The sequence below is a fragment of the Heterocephalus glaber genome, unplaced genomic scaffold (assembly GCF_053883595.1).
Source record: "Heterocephalus glaber isolate CG9 unplaced genomic scaffold, H.glaber_assembly_v1.0 deba00000071, whole genome shotgun sequence".
NCBI lineage: Eukaryota > Metazoa > Chordata > Mammalia > Rodentia > Bathyergidae > Heterocephalus > Heterocephalus glaber.
Window position 1 is genome coordinate 35,096,824 of NW_028258137.1, and position 27,235 is coordinate 35,124,058.

Here is a 27,235-nt window from a genome sequence, read left to right on the forward strand (position 1 = left end):
CATGGGGAAGTACTTGTATGCTATTATTATCTCATTTGATCCTCACCATAGCTCCAGAGGTAGGTGTTACTATTATCTCTATGTTCCAGAGGAGAAAGGTGAAACAGACATGTAACGTCATTGGCTCCAACTCAGCAAAAGTAGGCCCAGGGGTGAAGCCAGATTTATTTGCTACCTGAGCTCTAAGTTGTCTTAGATTCAACTACACAGAAAGGGGAAATCAGGGAAGCAGAGATATAAATTGTAACTCAGTGTAGTAATGCTCCTGGTCAGTTTGGGGTCTTTGCTAAACAAATTGTAACCCTTCAAGTGCAGACTCCCAGACCCTGGGAAAAAAATGTTCCCAGCTAAAAGTAGCTACACCAAAGGGTCCCAGCCAAAGTCTAACTGTAGGTTGGCAGAATTCGTGGATGGCTTGAAATTGCTGCTGGCCAGGGTTCCACTGGCATGGAATTGTTTACACTTGCCTCAGATTAGTTCTCCCACGCCTTTCAAAGTCCCAGTCCATATTTGGGATGGAAAGGGGAAAATGATTCCCAATGGGGATTCAAAAGCATCAGAAAAATTCCACAGGGGCTGAAGCCTCTTGGTATGGCCCGAGCAGTCACATCTCTTGGTCCCTCATACCTGAACCTGAGCCCTGGAGGATAGCCAGACCATAAGGCCAGGAAGGCCCTCACACACTGATTCAGAACAAAGATGTTCATAGGGCCAGAGATTTAGCTCAGTGGTTCCACCACCTGCCTCACAAGTGCAAGGTCCTGAGTTCAATCCCCGGTACCAAAAAAAAGAAGAAAGGTGTTTCTGGAGACATCCTTAGGAGGAACAGCGTAACTCCTCAACCAAAGGAAGTGCTAAGAAAATGGAAAAGAAGAAAAGAGCAAATGTGTTTTTCTTCTTCCTCCTTCCAAGAAGGAACTCTGTGACTGCATTGCCTTCATATTTATCAGGAAACCCCAATACAAGTGTCTTCACATGTCTTTTCTCATAAGGCTCAAAAGCAGCCAAAACAGAACTGTATGTTGTTTGCACAAACACTTATATGTATTAAGGCTGCACACAAAAGGGAATAATAACAGAATTTGAGACAGTATTTATCTGGGGGGCAGATGGGCGTGGCCAGGAGGCCACTTTGAGAGACCACACTGCCAAGTCTCCACTACTGGCAATAGTTCTCCAGATGACTGACAGGCCCACAGGTGTTTGTCATTTTAATTAACGTACCAGTAGCATATCATGAATCAATTTATGATTAGTCCAATTCTGTCCACTTAAGATCTAAATTTAAAGGGGCAGTAAATAAGGACCAACATTTACATACTATTTTCTGAGTTCCAGGGACTGTACCCATCACATACATAAAACACATTTATATCTTGAGCAGTCTTGTGAGGTGGCTCTTATTTTACATCCATTTTACAGAGAGATTAAGCATCTTGCCCAGGGTTACACTGCTAATTAGGGATATCAGTCATCTTTCTAACACTGTGACAAAATATGTGAGATAATCAACTTTAAAAGAAGGAAAGGTTTATTTTGGCTCATAATTTCAGTCCATGACCACTTGGCCATGTTTCTTTGGGCCTGTGATGAGGCAGAACATCATTGAAGGAACTCATGGAGGAGGAGGCTGCTCATTTTATGGTGGCCAGGAAGGAGAAGAGAGAGACAGAAAGGATCCCTGATATCTTTATCCACCACACGCCTTCTGTGACTCACTTCCTTCCACTAGGCCCCACCTCTTAAAGATTCTACCACTTTGCAATAGTGCCACAGGCAATGGATAAGTCTTTAGCATAGGGGTCCCTGGGGGCATTAAACAACCAAACCATAATACAAGATAATCAAGGTTTCAGAGACCCACCTCTCAGGTGCTGTGCAATACTAATGCTACCTACCTTATAACAAGCTCAGAGACAGAGCTGTAATGTGTCGGTTAGTTCTGTGGTTCCACAAAATTTTTAAAGATGTCATTCTCACCATGCCCACCATTCCTCCCATCCCCACAGTCATACTGTAGTGCCGACATCTTCAGCCAATCACACAGATTTCAGCAACACAAGGTATCTCTTCCACATGCTGCACGTTACTGGTGGGAAAATCCAGATCTAATTTTGAGACACTCCCTTTGGGCCAATGACCAAGCTGAGCCCCATGCCCATACCCAAGCTCATTGCTGGTCACCAGAATGGGCTTAGAGCATTTCCAGTTCATCCCCTGTGATTACAAGGATAGGGAGGAATGGCTGAGGGACAGGCATCCAAGGGCATTTGCTTCTGTCACTGTCAAAGGCTATGAGAGGAAGAGATGGTGACCCCTGGACCATGAGCTCCTTGGATAGAAATCATCCTGCTCTCCTCCCCCCAGGACTAGTGTCTTGGCCTGTTTTCTGTCACTGAAACAAACAACCTGATGCTGGACAGTATATAAAAATAGGTTCATTTAGCTCATACTTTTGGAAGCACAAGAGCATGGTATCAGCATCTGCTGAGCTCTGGTGAGGATTTTCTGGCTATATCACAACACGGTTAATGGTATGTGGTGGACATGCATGTGATGTGACTTGGAGAAATCATATGTGAGATAGGATACAAGATAGTAAGCCAAGGAATTCAAACTTGCTTAATACCAAGGCATTCTTGTAGGAAATCACCCACCCCATGGGAGCACCATTAACTCCTTCTGAGAGCAATGCCACCGATGGCCTAACCACCCTCCATAGGCCCCACCTCTTAAATGTCCCACATCTCACCACCATCACACAGCCACACTGGGGACCAAGCTGCCAGCACACAAACTTAAGGGGATAAAACACGGCAAAGCACCAACACATAGCACCGTCACGTCATAGACACCCAGTTATACTGGGTCAGGGCCTGCTGCTCAGCTCCTCTGCTGAGCAAAAGGGACATAATCGGTCCTCCGGGCCCAGGTGGATAATGTCTGTGCCATCTGACTTCTAGCCAAAAATAACTGGTCAAGAGTCGGTCAGGTGGCCTAAGGGTAGTTATATCACAAGCTAACCAGGAGCCTGTGCTGCATCTTCACCCAAAGATCTCTTCCCAACAAGAAGGGTTCCAGCTTAGAGTTGTCATAGCCCAGACTACCTAGAAAGCAGGGCCTGGTGAGAGCTTATCTGTGAATACTTTACTGACTGATATAATCCCAGGGAAAGCAAGGAGAAACAGGACTGAGGGGACAGTGGGTTCCTCTTCAGACTGAAGGATTTGTCCCCAGCTCCTGGAAGGCAGCTGACACACAGCCCCCTGCTGACATCTCTTTTTGGACTTGCTTTCTCAGAAGCAAGTCACTTTGCCCCAGGTCCCACCCTTTCTTGGGGAAGTCATGACTGGTAAGCAAAGGACCACAAAAGGCCTGAGCTCAGGACATCTGCCCTCATACACATGGTCACCCAAGAGCACTTCACTCACCTTCTGCACACTGAGCTCCATCTCTGACACTGCTTCCAGGCAGCTCAGAGAGAAGAGCTCGAATGTGAGTATTTCCAGGCTGGTCCTGCTTCCCAGCTGGGTGGGACATCACCACAGAAGACACACAGAAATGCTGCATCTCAGGTGCAGCCACTGGAGGGAGGAGTCCAAGTGAGAAACTTCCACCTCCTGACTCTTGCCAGCCCAGGTTTGCCTCTCAGAGTGTTAACTCCCTCCATGTGTCACTGTCCTCTCAAGGCAGCTGCTGGGGAAGCTAGAACTTTCATGAGCCTAGTCACATCAGCCTACCTGACCACAGCTGCTACATGTCCCACCTGGGTAGGTACAGTGGAAGCCAGTCCAAAACTCAAACTTTGTCCCTTGGAAGAGGTTGAGACAAGCAGCAATTCTAAGAGGTGAGATGGCAGTGGCAGCAGCCAGGGCTTTACCACCATGGGAACAGCCCAAACCATGGCTGGGCCAACTTTATGAGGACGGAACAAGAGATGAAGGCTGAAAGCAGATGGGACCATACAGGGCCGGTCAAGGTCTGGTATAGATCTGGTCCACTGAGCCCAGCTGATTCTCCTCTTTTGGACTGGGAAACCTGAGGACAAAGGCTGAGGAACAGGAACAGAGACTGAGAGGCCTCAAGGGACAAGGAGCCATGAGGAGTCATGAGGGAGTGTAGGCCCAAGAAGACAACAGTCAGGAGAAAGCTGGCATGAGGCAGAGAGAAACACAGCAACCCAACGTGGTGGTGGTGGGGGGGGCGTTGACTAGCATCATGATGGGAGGCCTTCACGATGTTCCTGAGCTGAGCGGACAGTGAGACCTATGGGGAAAGCTGCCTGAACTCTGAATGACCAACCTTATTCTGGTCTCAGATGAGTTTATCTGAGTCACCAGAGAGCTATTCCTCCTGCAGAGAACAGCTCATGAGGGAAGAGGAGGTCTCCCCAGCTCTGTCCTGATCTGGATGAGTCCAGTGATAGCCAGGCCCTGGGTTTAGGGAGGACAGCTAGGGAAAGGCCTTGTTTAACCACATGCTTCTCACTCTATTTTGGCAACAGAGAGGAAGAGGCCATGCTGCAGGGAGGGACAGGTAAGACTAGGGACCACAGATTGACACCTACCCCATGCAGGTAGAATGAAGAGGCCACTCAGATGGACAGAAACCAGGCCTGGTTCATGGCTCAGCCCTAAGTCTTTCCCTCTGTGTTCCTCCTTCCATCTAAACTTCCTTTCCTTACTACCAGTATTTCCAGGACCTACTAGGAAATTAACACAAAACCAGAAACAAACAACCCAGATCTACAAATGGCCAAGAAGCACATGAAAAGATGTCAACATTGCTAGTCATTAGGAATCGTAAAGCAAAACTATGAGAAACCACTCCACACCTATTAGGGTGGCTACTATTAGGAGAGAGGAGAGAGAGACAGAGAGAGAGAGAGAGAGAGAGAGAGAGAGAGAGAGAGAGAATAGCAAATGTTAGTCAGGATGTGGAGAAATCAAAACCTTTGTACCTTGCTATAAAAACGAATGTAAAAATGCAGTTGCTACGGAAGATAGCATTTCCTTAAAACATTAAACATACAATTACCATATGATGCAGTGATTCTGCTTTTGTACATATACCCACAAGAAGTAAAAGCAGAGATTCAAACAGATCCTTTGTACACCCATGTTCATAGTAGCAGCATACACAAGAGACAAAATGTGGATGCATCCCAGATAAACATCGGTGGATGAATGGATAAAGAAAATGTAGTGTGCAATGCAGTGAGATACTCTTCATCCTTAAAAAGGAAGGGCATTATGACACAAATTACAGCAATGATGAACTCTGAAGACAGTAGACAAAAAAACAAAATAGTGTATGAGTCCAATCATATAAGGTGCCCAGAGTAGCAGAGATGGAAAGTGGAATGGTTGTATTACAAGTTTTTACAACTTTATGTTTTCCTGCTACCTTAACATCTCCATAAACTGTGATCATCCTGCCCAGGGCAACCAGGTGCGCCAGCATGATAAGGCTGATCCCGGCCACACTTTCTTCTTTTCGCCCTCGCCTGACTGTGAGTCAGTGACATTCAAACACACCAGTGAAATCCTCTCATTCCACTCCTTACTCTACCTTGACACTCAGTGAAGGTGCCTGCCTGTGGGCTGCGCTCTCTCTCTCTCTCTCTCTCTCTCTCCCTCTCTCTCATCTCCCCACCTGCTTGGCTGAACTTGCTCCCTTGTCACCTCTCCAGTGTGGCACCCTGAAGGGATGGCCACACTTCCCTCTCTAAGACCCCTGTGTGTAATAAATCCTGTAATTGCCTATGCTTTTGAGTGTGGTTTCTATGGCTGTATCAGAATGATCCTCAAAGACCCCACTGAGGGGTTAATTCTCATTTACAACATAATGGTGGATACCAGGGGCTGAAAGACAGGGAGTAGGGAGTCATTAGGGTACAGAGTTGGAGGGGGGTGAAAAGAGTCTATAGATAGATAGTGGCAATGGTTGCACACAGTGTGAATACATATGTTTATGCCATAAAATTGCACTCTTTAAATGGTTAAAATGGTAAAATTTATGATATGTGTATTTTACAACAATTAAAAACAACAAAAAGCTAAACTATTTGGCTGCCTGAGTGTGAGGGCTTGCAGGACTCACTAGGATCATTGTGGCTGGGACTCAGCAGAAAAGGAGGCTGTTATAGTCACTCAGCAATGTTCCAGGAGGGAACTAGGTGTCCTGACATTCAGCCCTTCAGTGGTGGTCTTAACTCCAGCACTCTAGACTCCATGACCTGGTACTACAGAGTCACTTTCACTATGAACAAGACCCAGCTCCTCCTAGGGTAACCAGGACAACTGACCCACAGCCCCTCAGTGAGGCAGGCTGGGGCCTCACACTCTGGTGGCACAGGGGACCATGGAGACAAACCCCAAGCTTTTCCAGAAGACACCAATGTGAAAATCCTTAGGAATTTCTATTGTGTAATCCTGACCATAATCCCTCAGAACAACTGATGATCTTCATTGATTTCATGCCCCTCTCTATATAAACCTGCTCTGCCTGATTCCAGGGCTGGGGTCAGGCAGAGATGGCAGAAACTTGGCACATGCACAACCATGCTCACCTTCAGTGCCCATGGCAGGCATTACTAATTGATCAAGAGTCTGTTCCACCTTGAGCAAGATAAAGACCTCAGAATCATTATTAACACAACCTGAGGTTATCTGGTCATTCCCATTGACACTCAAGGTGAGACCTCTTTGCCAGCTGTCATCTCAGTTAATCTTGGCAAAATCTCTCTCTTGGCCTTAAGTTTTTCACCTATAATATGAAATGATTTTTATGACCTTACCAGCTCAGAGTTCTAGTGAATTCCTCAATAGCACTGTGGGATACAGAACTAGACAGTTCTATACTGTGGATAATGGGGAGAATTCTGTTGTTTTCTAGAGAACTCTATGAATCTTTTAATACATTTTTGGCTGCAAATGTGCCCTCCATATCCTACTGCATCAAGGTGGGTAGGGAATGGTGGGCTCCAAGGACACCAGGTTCCTCATCCCCATGAAGGCAGCCGTTGAGATCTATGTTTCTGACTAGCCAAGCCACTAAGTACCTTCTGAGAGTCATTTTCCACTTTCTGGAAAGTCCCAATCCAAAACAAGATGGGACACTATGGCCCTGCCCACCACCTCTAAGCAAGAGAGAGCCAGGATTTGCACCCACTTCCCCCTCCCCTGTCCGGGGAGGACGGCTGTGTTCCTCCAATGGGACCTGGACAGCCTTTCTCAATTGCTGCCAGCCAGCTGAGCTGCCCTCCTCACCCTGCTCCCAGTCAGGCAGAAGAGGATGCATTAGAGGGAAGGGAGAGGGACAGGCCGCCTGATTGCCACCAAGTGCTGTAAAAGAGAGAACTTTAAATCTTGGCCTCCACTAGGGAACGGCCTTAATTAGGGTGGCGCCGGGCATGATGCTCTAATTAACTGTGTGTCTGTGTTTCCATTCCAAACGCCCATTTCCAGAGCTTTATGATCCAGTCTTCTAAGAGAAGCTCCAGCCAGAAACTTGGCAGTGGCAGCCCAGAGGGGAGGGATAGCCAGTTTTCCCTGCTCATCTCTCTCAGAGCTCACTCACGGTGAGTCTTTAGGAGTGGAAGCCATGGACCTTCCTAAAAAGGATGTACATATGAAACAAGTAGAAGAAAATATAGAGGAAACGCTTCAGGACATTGGTCTGGGCAAACATTTTTTGGACATGATCCCAAAAGGACAGGCAAAAAAGCAAAAATCAACAAAGGGGATTCACATCAAACTAAAATGCTTTTTCATAGCAAAGGAAACATCAAGAGTGCAGAGGCAGGCTACAGAAAGGGAGAATATATTTGCAAACTATTCATCGAACAAGGGACTAATTTCCAGGAACTCAAAAAACTTAATAGCAAAAAAACAAATAATCCAATTTTTAAATAGACAAATAACCCAAATAGGCATTTCTCAAAAGAATATATACAAATAGCCAGCAAGTATGTGAAAAAATACCCAACAGTTTTAGTCAGTTAAGGAAATGCAAGTCAAACACAATGAGATACAATTTTACCTCAGTTAGAATGGCTATTCTCAAAAAAAAAAAAAAATCATGAGTTTTAGGCTACCTTGGAGTACACAGTGGGACCCGAGCTCAAAACAAAAAAAGCCAAAAACTAACACAGTCTGAGGGAGATGCAGAGAAAAAGGAGCTGTCATACACTGTCAGTGGGAATATAAATTAGTATGACCACTATGGGAAATAGCATTAATTTCCTCACTAAACTAGAAATAGAACTACTGTGTGATCTAACAATCCCACTACTGGGTATACTTCTAAAGGAACTGAAATCAGTATGTGGAAGAGACATTTGCACTCCCATGTTTATTGCAACATGGTTCACAACAACCAAGGCATGGAATCAACCTAGGTGTTCACAGATGGATGAATGGATAAAGGAAATGTCTTGTATATACACAATAGAATATTATTCAGCCATAAAAAATAAAACTTTGCAGCAATATGGATGGAACTAGAGGATATTATGTTAAGCAAACTAAGTCAGGCACAGAAAAACAAATACCATATGTTCTCATATGTAGAAGCTAAAAAGTTAATCTCACAGAAATAGTAAAATAGTGAAGGAGGGAGGATGACTAAGAAGTACAGGGCTGCAGTTATATTAGAGGAATAACTTCTAATGTTCAACAGCACAGTAAGATAGCTTTGGTTGGCAACAATTATTTGAATATTTTTAAATATTTTGTAGGAAATATTTTGAGTGTTCCCAACACAAAGAAATGATACATCGTTGAGGTAATAGATACACCAGTCACCCTGATTTGATCATTAGACATTGTATGCACATGTTAAATGTCAATCTCTACCCCATAAATTTGCACAATTACTATGTATCAATTAAAAACAAAAATATACATTTAAAATAAACAAAAATTTAAAACAAACAAAAAAGAGTTCATTGTGCACTCAGAGCTACTGGCCCTGCCTGGTCCCCAAAGTCAGGGAAACCTGAAGTTGTGACATCAGTATGAGCAGTACCAAGCAGCCCTGGGCAGAGGATACACCTATTAATTTGACCTGAGTGACATTCATTTTCCATGATTTCACTTTTATCCTCCTTGAATAATGAACCTCAGTCACCTTTAGGGAAAGGTATAAGATCTAGGCTGGCCAATCAGAGCATTCATTCCCGTGTCACAATGATTGGTGAGACTCTTGTAGGACTTTTAGCTCCACTGGGGTTATTAGGCCAGAAAGATGTCAGCCTGGAGCTACTGGGACTGTATTTGTCACCCCTTGGGGTGAATTTGTCTGGAAGTGAGGCCAAATTGAAGAAAGTTGGGAAAATAGACTGAGGGTCCCAGAGAGAGAATGAGAGGCCTAGTGGCATTTTTAAGGAGTTGATCGAGCCATACCAGAAACAAAATTCCCCCAGACTTTGAATTATATGAGACAATAAATTCCCATTTTTGTTTATACCAATTTGAGCTGAGCATTTGTCATGTGCAACTTAAAGAGATTTGACTAAAACTTGGGTCATGACACACTCCAGCCCTGAACCAAGTTCATCCCTAAATGTTTCAGTCACATGTTCTGATTACAGTTTTTAAATATAAGATTGTGTATTGAGTTTTTGACTCTTAAAGCCCAAGAGTCCTAATGATACATATTCCCATTGATACATATTCCCCCTAATTATAAAAGTCATGCAGCTGGGTGTGGTGGTGACACATGCCTGTAATCCTAGCACTCTGAGAGGCTGAGGCAGGAGAATCACAAGTTTGAGACCAGGCTGAGCAACTTAGCAATTCAGTGAGACTCTGTCTGAAAATAAAAATAAAGAAAGGGATAGGAAGGTAGCTCAATGCAAAGGCCCTAGGTTCAATCCCTAGTACCACAACAAATAAACAAATATTTAAAAATAAGAAAAAGTCATACTCATTGAAGACAAGCAGAAAATATTGACACACAAAGGAAAATAAAAATGATTCCTAATCCCATCACTCAGAAAGTTTTAGGTGTAATAGAGTAACTATCTCTTTAGACATGTTTCTATACATGTACAAGTTTATTTAGATGATATCATACTGTAAGTGGGATGCATGTCTTTCACAATGTGTTGAAGTAGATCAAATGCATAGGAAAACACCACAAAACTACAGCTTCATAATTTCCACGGAGAGATCCGACCTGTGTTACTAGCATTTTGATCAAGAAACAACAGTAATTAGTACAGTAGCTGCTCACCAGGGAGTGGCTTGGGGCCCTCTCCCAATTCACACCTCCAAAAGTGACCACTGTGCTGACTTCTACTAGATTATACACTCATGGGGCCCATTTTTTAACCTTATGTGGCATCGCGTAGGAGATTGGAATCACCAATCAGAGCATGGGGTCCTTAGTCACAGTGATTGGGCCAAAGCATGTCATGTGACCCACACTGGGCCAGTAAGACATTTTTGTAGGATTTGAGATGAAGAGGCTGCTCAGCCTGGGACTTCATTCTCTTGGTATTTTCACTGTGAATCTGTTTGTTTTTTTTTTAACTTTATCATCATTCACTAAACACACATATATACAAAAATTAAAATTATTCAAAGAAAAGCAATACAAGGGAAAAAAACTATAATAATATTCAAATATATCAGAACTCAACCAAAGCAAAACTGAAAAGTACTTAAACATTTTTCCATATAATTTAAAAAAACATCTCAAGCATTAACAAGACATTAAAGGATGTGATTTGTTTTAGAAAGATTTTCAAAACTAATACTGAACAAATAGTGGTCTGGAAAAAAGTTCTAATTAGCTAGTAGACTCCACATAGGCCAAATTTTTTAAATTTAAATTTCAATACAGTCATGTGACATGCATTGGAAATGTAATCTGAGAAATATGTTATTAGGCAATTTCATCCATCAGTATCACAAAGTACCACACAGAGTGACAACTTCTAAGTGCAAACTGAAAAGGTACATGTCAATCATCTGTGATGGCCCCTTGATATTATCCAAATACACAGTTAAACACGAAATACATGAGGCTACCATTGGCATAGCAACACACTGTTTTACAGTAAACTCTTTTATGTAAATAGGATTATGCTCTAAAGGATGAAAAGCACCGCATATTATGATAAGTACCTAAAACAGTAACAGTCATTTATCACACTATCAAGTACTGTGTACTATACATAGTTGTATGTGCTTCTTCTGGAAACACACCCTTCTCTCCTTTGATCTCAGTGACTCTTCCTTCCCAACCCACTGATGAGCTCCAGTCTAGTCCCCATCTACATCTCTTCCTATAGTTTTAAACACAATCTATATATGGATTCTTTCCAAATTCCAGCCTGTAACCCTGATCTCTCCCCTTTCCCTCCTGCCACCCCTACCCCTTTGAACCTTTTAGTCCTATTTCAAATTATCAATTATTCATTTTAATCATTTTAATCCTTAATTACACTTTCAGTTTCTCACACTAGAGAAACTATTCGGTATTTACACATGTGTGTCCTATTTATTTCACTTAAGAGGATGGCCTCAATATGCATCCATTTAGCTATAAATGTCTTTAGTTTCTTGATCTTTATGGCTGTAACCACATCTTCTTTATCCAGTCTCCAGTTGATGGGCACTTGGGCTGCTTCCAAGCTTTAGCTATTACAAACTGTGCCACTATAAACATGGGTGCACATACATTGCTGTGGTATGATTCTTTTAATTCTTTTGGGAAGATACTCAGCAGGGGAATAGCTGGGTCAAATGGGACTTTAGTTCTTTGAGGTATCTCCATACTGATTTCCACAGTGGCTGCACCAGTCTACACTCCCACCAACAATGGAGAAGGGTTCTTTTCTCCCCACACCCCCGCCAGCATTTGTTATTGGATGATTTCTTGATAACAGCCATTCTTTCTGGGATGAGGTGGCATCTCAGTGTTATTTTCATCTGCATCTATCAAATAACCAGTGATGTTGAACATTTTTTCATATATTTATTTGCTGCTTTTACTTCTTTGTCTGAGAAATGTCTGTTCATTTCAGATGCCCATTTTTGAATTGGGTATTTATATTTGGAGGGTCTGATTTTTTTGAGTTCTTTATATATTCTAGATAGTAGACCTTTGTCTGAGGAACAGCTGCTGAAAATTTTTTCCCACATTGTAGGTTGTCTCTTAGTTCTGTTGGTGGCTTCTCTTGCAATGCAGAAGCTTTTTAGTGAGATGAGATCCCAGTTGTTGATTCTCTGTGCTAGTTCCCGTGCTTTTGAGGTTTTGTTCATAAAGTCTTTACCTATGCCAATGAACGTCTTCAAGCGTTCTACCTAACTTATCTTCCAGCAAATTTAGTTTTCTGTCTTAATATTTAGATCTTTAATCCACTTTGATCTTAGTTTGGTGCATGGTGATAGGTATGGGTCTACTTTTAATCTTTGGCAGGTTGAAATCCAGTTTTTCCAACACCATTTATTAAATAGGCTATCTTTCCTCCAATGAGGGTGGTTGGCTCCTTTGTCAAAGATGAGGTGGCTGAGTATGTCTGGAGTTGTTTCTGCATCTTCTAATCTATTCCTCTGATCCTCGTATCTGTTTCTTTGCCAGTATCATGCTGGTTTTATCACAGTATCTTTGCAGTATAGTTTCAAGTTGAGGATTGTAATGCCCCCAGCCATGTCTCTGTTGCCTAGAATTGCTTTTGCTATTCTAGGTCTCTTCTGGTTCCAAATGAATTTTTGGATTGTTTTCTCTAGTTCTGTGAAGTATATTGTTGGAATTTCAATCAGCATTGCATTAAACCTATATAGTAGTTTTGGAAGTATGGCCATTTTCACTATATTGGTTCTTCCTACTCAGGAACAAGGGATGTCTTTCTTTTTTCTTATATTCTCCTTGATCTCCTTTTTCAGACTGCTTTAGTTTTCAGTGTAGCGGTCTTTAGCTTCCTTTGTTAGATTGATTCCTAGATATTTCATTTTTTGAATGCTATTGTAAAAGGAATTATTTCCCTAATTTCTCTCTCAGTGAGTCTATTATTTGTGTATAAAAAGGCTATTTTTTTTTTAGTGTTGACCTTATATCCAGCTACTCTTCTGAATCTGTCAATTAAGTCTAGAAGTCTTTTGGCAGAGTATTTTGGGTCTTCTTTGTAAAGTATCATATCATCAGCAAATAATGACAGTTTAACTTCTTCCTTTCCTATCTTCATTCCTTTTATTTCTTTCTCTTTCCTAATTGCTATGGCTAATGTTTTCAGAACAATATTGAACAGGAGTGGTGATAGTGGGCTTCCTTGTCTTGTTCCTGATTTTAGCGTGAACATTTTCAGTTTTTGACTATTTAGTATGATGTTGGTTGTTAGTTTTTCATAGATACCCTTAATCAACTTGAGGTAAAGACTTCCTATTCCAATTTTCTGTAAAGTTTTTTATCATGAATGGGTGTTGGATTTTGTCGAATGCCTTTTCTACATCTATTGAGATGATCATATGGTTTTTGTCCTTGACTCTGTTAATATAGTGTATTCCATGTATTGATTTGCATATGTTGAACCATCGTTGAATCCCTGGGATAAATCCAACTTGGTCAGGGTGTATGATCTTCTTGATGACCCTCTGTATTCTGTTTGCCAGTATCTTGTTGAGGATTTTTGCATCTATGTTCATTAGGGAGATTGGCCTGTAGTTCTCTTTTTGGGTTGGGTCTTTCCTTGGTTTTGGAATCAAAGTAATGCTTGCTTCCAGGAATGAATTTGGAAGCCTTGCTTCCCTTTCAATTTCCTTGATATTTTTAAAGAGTAATGGCAATAGTTCTTGTTTAAATGTCTTGTATAATTCAGCAATGAAGCCATCAGGACCTGGGCTTTTCTTTGTTGGTAAATTTTTTATTATATTTTCAATTTCACTCATTGTAATTGGGGTGTTTAGAATTTCTATATCTTCTTCATTTTACTTTGGCAATTCGTATGTATGTAGGAATCTGTCCATTTCTTCTGTGTTTTCCATTTTGTTAGAGTACAGGTTCTTGAAGTAGGTATTGATGATGCTCTGGATTTCTGCTGGGTCTGTTGGGACTTCACTTTTTTTGTGTGAATCTGGTTTTGTAACCTGGTTTTCTCACTTTTCCACAGCCCTAGCATGTTCCAATTCTCTTGCTATTTTTCACCAACACCCCCTTCTCACAAGAACTCATCCTTGATTTTGACAATCTGTTTCTGAGGGTGTTTTGGCCACCTGCCTTTTCTGCTATTATAAACATTGCTGCGATAGACACCCAGTGTTTTTTTAAATATTGAATAAACAAAGAAATAAAAAGTTAACAATACCAGGTTTGAGAACTAAATAGTTGGAGGCAGCTATCTGCCAGGAACAGAGATGGGCTTAGACCCAAGCAGTAGAAAGGCAGTGTCGGTCAGGACCTTCAGACCTGTCCTGCCCCCTGAAATGAGCCACCTTAAAGCTGAGTAAGCAATTGATTTGTTTCCAGGTTTTTGCTATGGGAAACAATGTGGCAGAGAATATCCCTGTACCCCCACCATTTTGCATGCAAGAGCTTACATCCTAGGATCAGTACTAAGAACAGTGGTTAGCATTGAGAAAACCCTTTCTGCTGCTGGGCACTGAGTTAATGATGTTCATGGATTAGCTCATCTGAGCCTCTCAACAACCCACTGAAATGGGGACTCTTATTGTCTCCATTTTACAGAAGTGAGGTCATTGGGTCATAGGGCGAGCTACATTTTTCATCTTCATATACATTGCTAGCTGCCCTCTGTATGACTGTACCAATTAATGCTCTCTCCAACAGTGCAAAGGGGCAGTTTTGCTTCCACACTGGCCAAAGTTGGATACTATCAATTATTTTAATTGCCAGTCATACCCAAACTGATACATGAAAAATTATAGTTCATTATAAATATTTGTTCAATGTTTTCATTTTTAAGTATCTTAGTCTAGTCCCACTGCTGTAACAAAATGCCATTAAGTAGGTAGCTTTAAAACAACAGAAATTTATTTCACAACTAATTATTTAGTTCTGAGTCTAGGCAGGCCAAAATCAAGATGCCAGGAAGTCTGGAGTCTAGTGAGGGTCTATTTCCTGGTTCATAGATGATGCTTTCTTGCTGTCTCCTCATGAGATGGAAAGGACAAGAGAGCTCTCTGGAGTCTTTTTTATAACAAGGACACAAATACTAAACATGAGGGCGGAGCCTCCCTTCCAAGGCCTCATCTCCTAATATAATCTCCCAAAGGCCCCATCTCCTATGGCCACATTAGTGATTAGGTTTTAACATATGAATTTTGTTTTGATTGTTTTGCTTTGTGCTAGGAATTGAACCTAGCCCCTCACACATGCTGAGCACATGCTCTACCACTGAGCTACAACCCAACCCCCTAACATATGAATTTCAGGGAAATGTTCAAACCATTGCAGTGAGACTGAACATCTTGTTTCATATTAATTAGCCATTTGTATCTCTTTTCTAAATCACCTGTTCAAATGAATCTTTTGCCTGTTTTTCTGTCCACTGGGGATCCTGGATTTATCTTTTGTAGGTTAATGGTATTTACCTTTTGTCTTTCATATATACCAAGATCTCTTCCAGGAATTTTTCCCTATACTAAAGATAATTTTTATGACATAGAAGTGTTTGGCAGGGGTTTTGTTCGTTTGTTTGTTTGTTGAATTTGTTTGACAGGATGATTATCAGTCATTTTCTTTGTGTTTTTTCATTTGTCAAATGGGGGAGGGGATCGACTAAACCTGTGGTGTTTTCAAAGTGATCCACAAGCCTCAGGGCTCTTGAGACTGCTGAGGGCCCCCTGGGGAGGTGGGACATGAGAGAGATCCTGTGCTGTCGTGATTGCCAATCCCGTTCCAATTTGGGCATCGGCAGAGGCACAACCAATGTATTCTTGCAGAGGTGCAGCCCACTTGCCCTGCCTGCTGGGCAGCCAGGCTGATCTCCCTGCCTGCCCCTGGGGCCTCCGGATGAGAACTCCACATCTCCCACAATCTATGGGGTTCTCTTAGGCTTCCCCCTTCCCCCTGGCCCTCCAAGTTCCAATCTGACCCAGTCAAGTGATGGGTCGTTTCACCAGCCAGCCCTCTGCGTCCTGATCCATGCCCAGGAGAGGAGCCCCAGTCACTTCTCTTGAGGGCCCCTCTCTCCAGCAGCATCACTCACACAAAGCTTTGTGAACATCATCCTTGATCAGTTCTAAAGTGATGGAGGGGGTTGTCACAGATTCATACAGCAAACCCCAAATTATGCGCCTCTAAACCTCAAAGCCCTCAACATGCCATCCTCCTCCTCATCTCCCATCTCCCAATTTGTCCTGGACCTCTCTCATACTCTAAACATGTCTTCCCTCTCTCTTCTGGGTTCCTTCCCCAAAGGACTCTACCTAGAGACTGTTTTCAACAGGTCATCAGGCGAAGTGTACTTGGCCTCTTTCCATGCTTTGTCTTGGGACCTGTTTATTCATGTGTGGAAGCCATTGAGCTTGATCTCTGGTTTTCAAAATTCTTGGCCTGAGGACTCCAGAGGTCCTCAAGACCCTTTCAGGGGATCCACTGTCAAACCCATTTTCATAATAATCGTGTAGTATTGAAAGGTGCCCCCCAAAAGATATGCCCATGTCCTCATTCCCAGAAACTGTGAGTACGGCCTTATTTAGCTAAAAGGTCTTTGCAGACCCAAGTAAGTGAAGGCTCTAGAGATGGTGAGCTCAGCCTGGATTATATAGGTGCCCCTAGATCCAATGACAAGTGTCCATCGAAGGTAGAAATTAGGAAAGGTGACGTAAAGATGAAAACAGAGACTGAAGTAACACAGCAACAAGCTAAGGAATGTAGACAGCCACCAAAAGCTGCAAGAGGCAAAGACACATCTTCCCTAGAGTCTCTGAGGAAACATGGCTGGCTGACACCTAGAATTTGGACTTCTGGCCTCTGGGATGTAAAAGAATAAAGCTGTATTGGCGTATGTCATCAAGTTTGTGCTAATTGGGTACGGCAGCTGCTAGAAAAACAACCACAAATACTGAGACATCACTTGCCTTTTTCCCACATTTTCTCTGGAGTGTACAGTGGAGTTTTCCAAGGTTACAGGACATGTGACATTAGAACAAATTAAATGCAGAAGCAGATATGAGAATCCAGCTGTCTTCCATTAAGCCAGGCATTAGGAGATTTGCAAAAATGAGAAACAATGCCACTCTTCAAACAAATCATTTTTTGTTTTGGAAAATCTAGTCTTTTTTACTTAAAAATATATTATTTATATTAGCATAAAGTGAGACTTTAAAAAACTTATTAAGTATATGTTCTTAAATTTTCTCAGTTTTATTTTCCACTATAGTAAATATTTACAGCTAAAATCCAAATCAACAAAAGTTCTTTGGAGTCCTTAGTAAATCTAGAAGCATAGAGTGAGTGATCTTGAGGTTAAAATATTTGAGAGGACTACTGAACTAAGCAGTGTCTCTCTTACCCCCTCATTCTGATTCTGGTTCTATACCTGCAAAATGTGCCAAGATAGGCTACATTTGACTGCAACTAACAGAAAACCCAGCTCAAAGTTGCTTAAACAGGAAAATATATCAGCTCCCTAAAGAGTCCTATGGTTGGGCCTTCAGGGTTTAGTTAATTCATTGGTTCAACCAAATCATCCCTCCTAACCATCACATTTCTGCTGCTTCTGTTCTGCCAGTCTGAGAGAGTTGGTTCTTGCCCTCATAGTCACAGGATGGCTGCAGCTGTGCCAAGCATCACATCTTCACACAACAATACCCAAAGTGGGAAAAAGCTTCATTGTCTTCCTTGATTTCTTCTTTTGAGGCAGGAGATAGGAGAAATGCTTGGAAGGAAGGCCAGAGAGAAAAAGAAGCTAACTTTTCAAAAACCATAAAATGGCCTATCCTGACAGATTGACCACAGCTGGGAAAGACAAGAGGGCACATGTGCTAGATGGGCTTCTGAGGTTCCCAAGATAAGTTCTCTGGAAACCACAAAAACCACCCATCTCTAACAATTAAGCCACACGAGGGGACACATGTTGCTATTGAATATCCTAAACACCAGAAAATGAGTCCAGCTCAGTTAATAATTAATTTTAATCTCATTTACATAGTAGTTTTGGTTCCCCCTTCCTCACGGGCTTTGGGCACCATGACAGTTCTTTTTTTTCTTTTTCTTTAATTCTTTTATTAGTACATTGTAGGTATACAATACATTTACACTTATCATTGGGTGTTTGTACCTGTACATGATGTATCTCAGTTCCTATTTTCCCCCATTACCTGTGTGCCCTTCACCTCTCCACCTTTCTCCCTATTTACATAGACTTCTTTTCCTTTTTTTTTTCTTTTCTCACGATTTTTCCTTTCCATTCTTTCCTTTCCCCATTTCCTCCCACCACTCCTACCCCTTTGGACCTTTTCCTATTTCAAAGTATCAATTATTAGTTATTAATCCTTTTAATCCTTATTTACACTCTCAGTTTCTCACACTAGAGAAACTATTCGGTATTTACACATGTGTGTCCTACTTATTTCACTTAAGAGTATGGCCTCGATATGCATCCATCTAGCTATAAATGACTCTAGTTTCTTGATCTTTATGGCTGAGTAGTACTCCATTTTATATATATAAAAAAAAAACCCATATCTTCTTTATCCAGTTTCCAGTTGATGGGCACCTGGGCTGTTTCCAAGCTTTAGCTATTACAAACTGTGCCCACGACAGTTCTTTAAAGGTCCATGTATGGAAAAAAACTGCCCCCTTCCACAGAAGGAGGAGACCTTCTCCTGAATGGAGTGAGTTGCTGCTCCAGGTAAGGAGCTGCTTACTGCCTGTAAAGACCACACAGGGCTCTGACACCCAGCTTCCTGGATCCAGGGGCTCTCTCTCTTCATTGGCCACTTCTAACTGGGGGAGCCGATCCTGCCTAATAAATCCAAGCTTTAACTTCTACTTCTGTGTATCCTGCTCAATTCCCTGTTCAAGACACCAAGAACCTAGGACAGTCACAGCTACAGACAACACTTTCCTTGTCCAAAATTGCATCACGGGCCCGTTTGTGCCTAGGAGAACGTCATTGTTGGGTATAGTTGACCTAGTCTGGTCAAGACTGAGCTCCATGACTGGAAAAAGAACCTTCTCCCCAAAGACGTGCCAGCCTGATGGGAGTTTTATGAGCAAGGAAAGGGGCAGGCTGTGCGGAGGTGACTGACTCCTGCTGTTGGCTCTGAGGAGTTTGATTTTGTGGAAGCGGCAGCAGCATCTCATGGAACCCGGCAGTCTACACCTTAGGAATTCAGCCACAGTCCTGTAGAGTCAGCTGAGCCCCTGCTGCTATGCCTCAGGGCCACCTCAGCCCCAAACCCTGACCCACAGCTCTCTGGCACTCACAGCCCGTCCCTCAGTTCAGACACCAGGCCCCCGGTGCTGCCCTCTATCTGGGACAATATCATATCAGAAGCTCTGTCCCCATCTTGCTTAGAGGCTGCCCCATCCACTCTAACACTTTTCAGTCCTCCCAGGAAACACTAGACAATTTTGCAGAATTTCCCACATTTTTCATACCAACCTTCAAGATCTGTGTAGTCTTTCAAATAATCAGCCAGAAACACTGGTGCCATTTGTAATTTAGGTCTCAGAGGCTGAAGCAGGGAGATCACGAGTTCAAACCCAACCTGGGCAACTTAGTGACTTAGACTCTAAAAAGAGCAGAGGATGCAGCTCAGTATAAGGCCTGGGTAAAATCTTCAGTACGAACAACTAAAGTAATGTTCTCTCCACCAGGCTCCCTAACACACACACACACACACACACACACACACACACAGGGTGAGATAACTCAAATCTGTGCTTTGCCACTTATCTACAGTGCAACTTTGAGCACTTGACTTCTCCATTCTGGACCTATGTTTCTTTATTTCTAAGAGGGAAACCTATGTCCTAGAACTGCTAAGGGTTGGATGAGACAATGTGGGTAAAGCCACTCACTGACAAACTCATCACACCATGCCTGTATTTCAGCTCTATACAGCATTTCCACGTGAGCCCCTGAGCCTGCCCACACTCCAGTAGGTCAGCAGGCCCAGTGACACCCCTGTTTCTGATGCAGCAGTTGAGAGCCAAGAGGCCTAGGGACTTGGCTAAAGTCACACAGGTGACTCAGCCAGTGCTGGTACCCAGGTCTCAGATTCCAAGCCAGGGCCTGCCTTCTCTGACCTCCTTCTGTACAACCAGAGAGCTCAGCCACTGACGGCCTGGAAACTGTGGTGGGAATCAGGTGAGACCCTTTGGTCATCCCCATGGCCAGGAGTAGTGAGGGTGCCAGCACATACCCGGGATTGGGGATCAGGGAGCCTCACAGTGCCTCCGAGGAAGAGCAGCTCCTTAGAGGACCTCAGTAAAGAGAGCCCCTCCAGGAATGGAAATGCAGAATACAGAAATAGAGAAGACATACTTGACCCTTAAAAATGTTCATCCCTTGGAAGACAACAGATATCATAAACAGAGGTAATAGACAACAGTAAATCTGGGGAAACCTTTGTGATGCAGAGGACAAAAGGTTAACATCTATGATATACAAAGAGCTCTTACAAATTGGAAAGAAAAGGGCAAACAACCCCAAAGAAATTATGGCAAAGGGCCTGATTAGACAATTCACAAAAGAAGGAAGCTCAGTGGCCACAAACAAAGCCCAAAGATGCTCACACGCATAAGTGGTCAGGGGAATGCAAATCAAACTGACAATGAGATACTGCAGAGGAAAATTTAAAAGCACAATGACATAATGGCCAGTGGGGACCGGGAGAAAAGCTGCAGTTGCTGAAAATATAAGCTATTTCAGAACTTCTGAGCATAAATCTGGTGACTTCAGTTAAAACTTAGGGAATTCCATTGAAGTTTTTATTTAAAATATCAATTTTGCATGTAAAATATTTCCTTGGAACCAACAATCCTAAAACTGGAAGTCCATGAGATAGAAATGAAACTAACAAATCCTAAGGGCTAAAGTTGAAATATTTTGATTGAATCATTTCTCATAACCAAAAATTGAAACATAGACAGCATACAGGGACCATCATCTTCCCAGCCTCCCTGAGGTTTGGTTGAGACCATGTGACAGGGGCCTGGTGAATGGACTGGGGAAAAGTGACGTGTGACCAGGAAGCCTCTCCCCTCTCTTGCTCCTCAGTCATGACTCTGAAAGTCCAGAACAGAGATGGAAAGAACTCCATCCCTGAATCAGCACTGGAGGAGACCGGCCAATGGTGGCCCCACCTCTCTGCAGTGGAACAGGACAAGCCATTGACCCCCTTGCTGTTTTTTAAGACACTGCAATTTCAGGGTTTCCTAGTGACCACAGGATCTTCTCGTTTAGTTTTAATGAATGAGCAGGAGGAAGTGACTGCAACTCAGACGGCACAAAGACTGACTCAGGGATGGACCAAGGGTTTCCACGGTGTGGGAGGAGAAATGCATCCAAACAATGACCAGAGAGATACTATGAAAGTGTATGTACCGTGTCCGTGTGCACATGTGCCACATACGTGTGATGACATGCGAGCAGATGGAAATAGACAGATACTGCCAGCCTGCTAGCACGGGTTGAGGGGCAGAGGGAGAAAGGAAGGCAGAGAAGCCAAGAAGTAAAATTGAAAAAGAACATCAGCCAAAATAGTTCACACTAGCATGTGTTCGTGTTTATGAATATGCAGGTATAAACATAATATATTTTCATATTAAAGAACTACATCCCCAACTTTTCTATTTTATTTTTTGTTTTGTTTTGTTTTGTTTTTGAGATAGGATCTCAGTAAGTCATTAAGCTGCCCAGACTGGGTTCAAACTTGTGGTCCTTCTGCTTCAGCCTCCCAGAGTTCTGGAATCAACAGGTGTATGCAACCATGCCCTGCTTAAAATATGTCTTCTTTGGTGTGAAAGAAAAAAGGCCCTCAAGTAGCTGGTGGATGGAGAGGAGAAGGCTAAAAGCACAAGGACAAGCGGCAGAAAACCTGGTCCCTGCCTCCAGCCAAGTGCTGCCTTTGTCTGGCCAAGTCTGCTCTGGACAGCTCCCTCCTGCATTGAAAGGTGGCTGCAAAGGGAAAAGAAGGTTCTTGGGACCACAGATGTGGTAGCTGGAGCCAGAGGGTGGGGCGGCCCCCAAGTCTGGAAAAATGGGAGGCTTCTATGCTCAGCAGCTTCTCAGAGTGAGGGCGCGTTGGGAGGATTGTTGGGATATGAAGGACTCTGAGAAGTCTCCAGGCTCACGGGTTACAATCTGAGAATACCAAGGCAAATCTAATCCATAGTTAGGCTTTATTGGGCTTGAATGGTGATGTCTAGAAAATTCTAATTGGCTGCCCCTTTATTCAAATTGGCAGATTTTACACACACACACACACACACATCCCAAATTTAATATTTCCACATCACAGAGACAAAAGAAAAAGTCAGATTACATAGCCCCCCCCCACAGGTGCCAACTGGCTGGAGGTAGGGAGTGGCACCCCATTTAGACAGCTCTTCAGTTTGTCCCAGTCACATTTAATAGCAAACAGATGTGGTTGTGTCTAATATGAATCTTCATAATTCAACAAGTCACTGTGTACACCTCATCTGCATTCCACCCATGCACCCTTGACTGAACCAAGTAAAAATCCAGCTCAGGACCTGGATCCCAGCTCTGCCACTTACATCTGTGATGCTGCAGCAGGGTCCAGCTGAACTGGGCTGGAACTGCACTTTCTTAGGATTGCTGTGTGGCTCCCAGTTCGTGTGACCCACACAGACTTGTGAACTCCCGGGGCTGGAGGTGATGCACAGCCAGGTTTGTCATGCTCAAAGTGAGCCCCAGGACCATTTCTGGATGCTGCCCCACCCCACCTGCTGGCCTCATTGTGGGGGACAGTAAGCAGCTTCCCCAGCTCTCCTTCCCAGATGTCCCAAGCATCCTACAGGCCTGGACCAGTGGTCTGCAGCTCCAAGAGGAAGTATACCAGCTTCACCTAGGCATGGAGGTGGAAGACCAAGAAGGCAAGTCCTGTTCCCATCTGTCCACTCTCTATCCCATGTGGCTGCCTTCTAGGAGTGGACTTGGAGTGGCTACAGGCTCAAGCCCACACAGACCAATAGCAGCACAATTACAAAAGCTCAAATGCTTAGGATGTATCTGCTGTCCTGTGTCCCTCCTGCTGCTTGGGGCTCCCTGATCCATGCTGGCTGATACTGTCTCTGTGATCTTCAGCTAGTTACTAAACCTTTCTGAGCTGCACTTCCTCATCTTAAGACACTGGTGATAATGATGTTTCTTAGGGCTGGAGTAAGGCTAAGATTGGCATGCAAAATGCCTAGCAGAGGGCCTGGCACATCACAAATGCTCCATAAATGCCATCTGTTATAAAGTGGCAACATTTTCAAATGGGAGCTGTATGTATTTAACATCAGGGAGGAAATGTACTGAGTATACCTAGCTTGGTCCTTTGTTACCTGAATTAACAAGGCCTCATCCTCACTCTGCAGTGTTTTAAACACCCCCCATGTGTGTCTATGTACATGTGTGCATTGTGTACAACAGGGAAATTTGAAAGTTCTAACATTGCTCTTCCCTTTAGGTTTAGTAAAAATGGTCTCCCTCACATGGGGTTCCCAGGAGGAAGCAGTGGATGAAAGAGAGATATGCATGTAGGACCGTTGTGAGGCATTCTTGGGACCCATAGCCTAAGACAGCGATGGCGAGCCTTTTAGGGTTTTTAGTGATACAAATAGCCCACTGTGGCATGCATGCCATAAGTTCACCATCACTGGCCAGGGTGAAGGGACCGAGGTTGGGAAGAGGGAGAAGCTGAACTGCTGTACAAGTAGAAGAGAGGCCTCAGCCAACTCCACGGGATCTTTGGAATCCCAAAGGCCCTTCAGTACTGTTCCCAGAGGGGGCAGCATCCAGTCTTTTTTATTGCACTCAGCCACTCCCTGAGAGTGGCTGCACTCAGAGAGGACACAGGACCATAGTAGGACACTCTTAGGAGGGACTGTAAGGCCAGCAGCCACCAGCACTCCAGGCTGAGCGTCCCTGGCCTCATGGATCACATGCAGTGGGGGAGTCTGCAACATGTTCCATGGCAGAGGGTGGAGCAGGGCAGCTCCGTCTCTGGAAGGGGGTGTGCATGGGCCTGGGCCTCATCTTCCAGAGGCTGATCACCTTCGCTTGGCCCAGGGCCCAGCTTAGAGAAGCTGTTCAAAGTGTATTTGTCCAGTGCATGGAAGAGGAGCATCAAGGTGGGTATGGTGGTACATACCTGTCATCCCAGAGTTTGGAAGGCTGAGGCAGGAAGGTCACAAGTCTAAGGCCAGCCTCAGCAACTTACCAGGACTGTCTCAAAGTAAAAAAAAGAGTTGAAGATGCAGCTCAGTATTTGAGACTGACATCAGGCTTAAGTAGTGTTTTGAGGCTGCTTTTCTCATTGGGGAATGTATGGACCAAAGACACAGCTGGTACAACCTGCATTTGCACTGCCAGATATAATGATACCATTCTTCATCTTGGCCCTGCCCTTTCCCCTGTCCCCCCTGAAGCTCCTTGTCTCCCACTTTTCTATGCTGTTTCACCCGTTGCAAAAAGTCTCCCCTGACTATATGACTGTATGTTCCCTTATGTTCTTTCTGTCTCTGTCTCTGTCTTTTTGGAGGTCAGGACAGAGAGGCTGGGAGGAAAGGCTATGAGTCTCCTCTCTACCTCTGGCTCCATCTTTACTGGAGTCCACCCTGCTCTGCTACCAGGACAATGTGTTCCTCCAAGCAGATGAGCCCAACCCACTTGGTGTCCTCATACCTGATACTCACAATCCACCTGCCATGCAGTTCTGGCCAAAGAGGCTTTTGTGAGAAGTTCTACCACCCATAAAATGAGATGTGCTGGATGCAATACTCCCCCATCATGGGCCAGATAATGTCCCATTTCGGAAATCACCTGAGACCTGTACCTGTTCCTTGTGTATATGTGAAAGTAGCTGGCCTAAGCATGCAGACTAACAGACAATAGGACTCAGCCCTGATGTCTTGCAGCTGCAGAGTGCATCTGCACAGCCCACAGACAGGTCCCTTAGTAGCCTCTCCACTTTCTGTGCAGCCAAAGCCTGCTCCAGGATGCTGTGCTGCTAAAGACCTACACCTGGAACCCCTTTGAAGGCCTGGTTTGGGCCTACTGAATCCTCTGCTCCTGAAGGCAGAGAGCTGCAATCCATGCCTGGGGAGGAGCTGGCTCTGTCCTGCTAGACATGGTCAAGGAATCTGTGGCCCATCTTACCACCATCCAGCTCTGAGAATGGAGAGGAGAAAGATAGGAAGAATAATGCCATCAAGCTTCTGGCTATGCCCAGATTCAGCCTCAGCTGGGAAAGATCAGAAGGCTCTTCACTGTTTAAATCAGCTTGAGGTGGGGCTTCTGTGAGAGATCTAAAGGTCATGCTTTTGTTAGTATGACTACTCTCTCTCTCTCTCTCTCTCCTGCAGAATGTCCATACACGTGCAAGGTTGATTTTAAACACCCAATAGCTTTCCTCCACACTAGTAAAATACCAATTGGAAAGAAAATGGCAAAGTCACTGTCCCAGACAGGAAGGAGTTCCTCGAAAGAACCACACATAGAATTGCCATATGACCCAATGATTCTCTTCCTGGTATATACCCCAAAAAGCTGAAAACAAGGTCTCAGACAGATATCTGCACACCTATGTTCAAAGTGTTTATAGCGGCATTAGTCACAATAGCTAAAAGGTAGATCCCACATGTCCATGGATGAATGAATGGATAAGCAAAATGTGGCATAAACAAAATAGAATTATTCAGCTTTAAAAAGGAATGAAAATCTCACACATGCTACAGCAGACATGTACCTTGAAGACATTATGCTGAGAAATCAGCCAGTCACAAAAGAACATTGTGTGGTTCCACTTATGTGAGATATATCAACTAAGTAAATTCATGATGATAGAAGTAGAATGATGTTTTCTATGGGCCAAGGGGAGGTGGGAATTCCGAGTTACATTAGTGGCCATAGTTTCAGCTAGGAAAATGAAAAAGTTCCAAAATTGGACATGGAAATGGTTGCATGGCAATGTGGCTATACTTAACACCACTGAACTGCAGATCTAAAAATGGTAAATCATATATTGTGTATATTTTACCACAATAAAAATGACTGAAAACATAAGATTAAAAAAAAACCTCTTTCACTTTTAAGAAAACCCTGCAAGCTACTTTGAAACTTTGGAGTAAATTCAACCAGAAAATCTCATGACTCTAGAGAAAATCATAAAACTTTACTGAGATTTAAAAGTTGATCTGAATAAGAAAAGGTATACCATGTACATGGAGAAAAAGAATTATCATAAAACAGGCAAATCTTCCTGAATATATCTATAATAGGCTGTAATTCCAACCAAGACCCCAACAGAATTTTTCCTTGAACTCAGTAAGCTGATTCTAAAAATTTTATGGAGAACTGTAATACAAGAACAACAAAATACAAGGTTCTGAACTTTTTATTGAAGTGTAACACGCACAGAGAGAAGATACATTGATTATAAATAAGTGGCTCTGAATTTTTACAAAGAGGACATACCCAAGTGACTAAGACCCAGGTCAAGAAAGAGAATATTACCCTAGAAGCCCCCACCCCCACCCCCCAGTCACACCATGATTGATTTTGCCCATTTTTGAGCTTTATGTCCATGGAACCAGCCTCATGTACTTTTTTGTACCCAACAGTACCGTACAACCCATCCATACAGTTGCATGATCATTGTTGATCATTTATTCTCATTTCTGTGTAATATCCAAATGTATGAGAATCTCAACACACATTCATCCAGTGTCCTATTCATAGGCATTTGAGTAGCTTCCAGCTTGGAGATGGACAATGGCACTCCCTCTGGTACTTGACTTTGGGTTTACATTTATGCACATTTTTTTTTTGTAATGGGGATTGAACCCAAGGAGCCCTTTTTATTTTGAGACAGTCTTGCCAAATTTCCCAGGCTGACCTTGAACTTTCTATCCTCCTTCCGCAGCCTGGAATGACAGCCATGTGCCATCATACCCAGCTACATGCAAATATTATTGGGTATATTCCTAAGAATGGATCTGCCGCATCACCAAAAAAATGTTTAACAAGAAGATTATGTTTGTGTTAGGGGTGAGAATCGGGTAGTCTTGCCCTGCTAGGGAT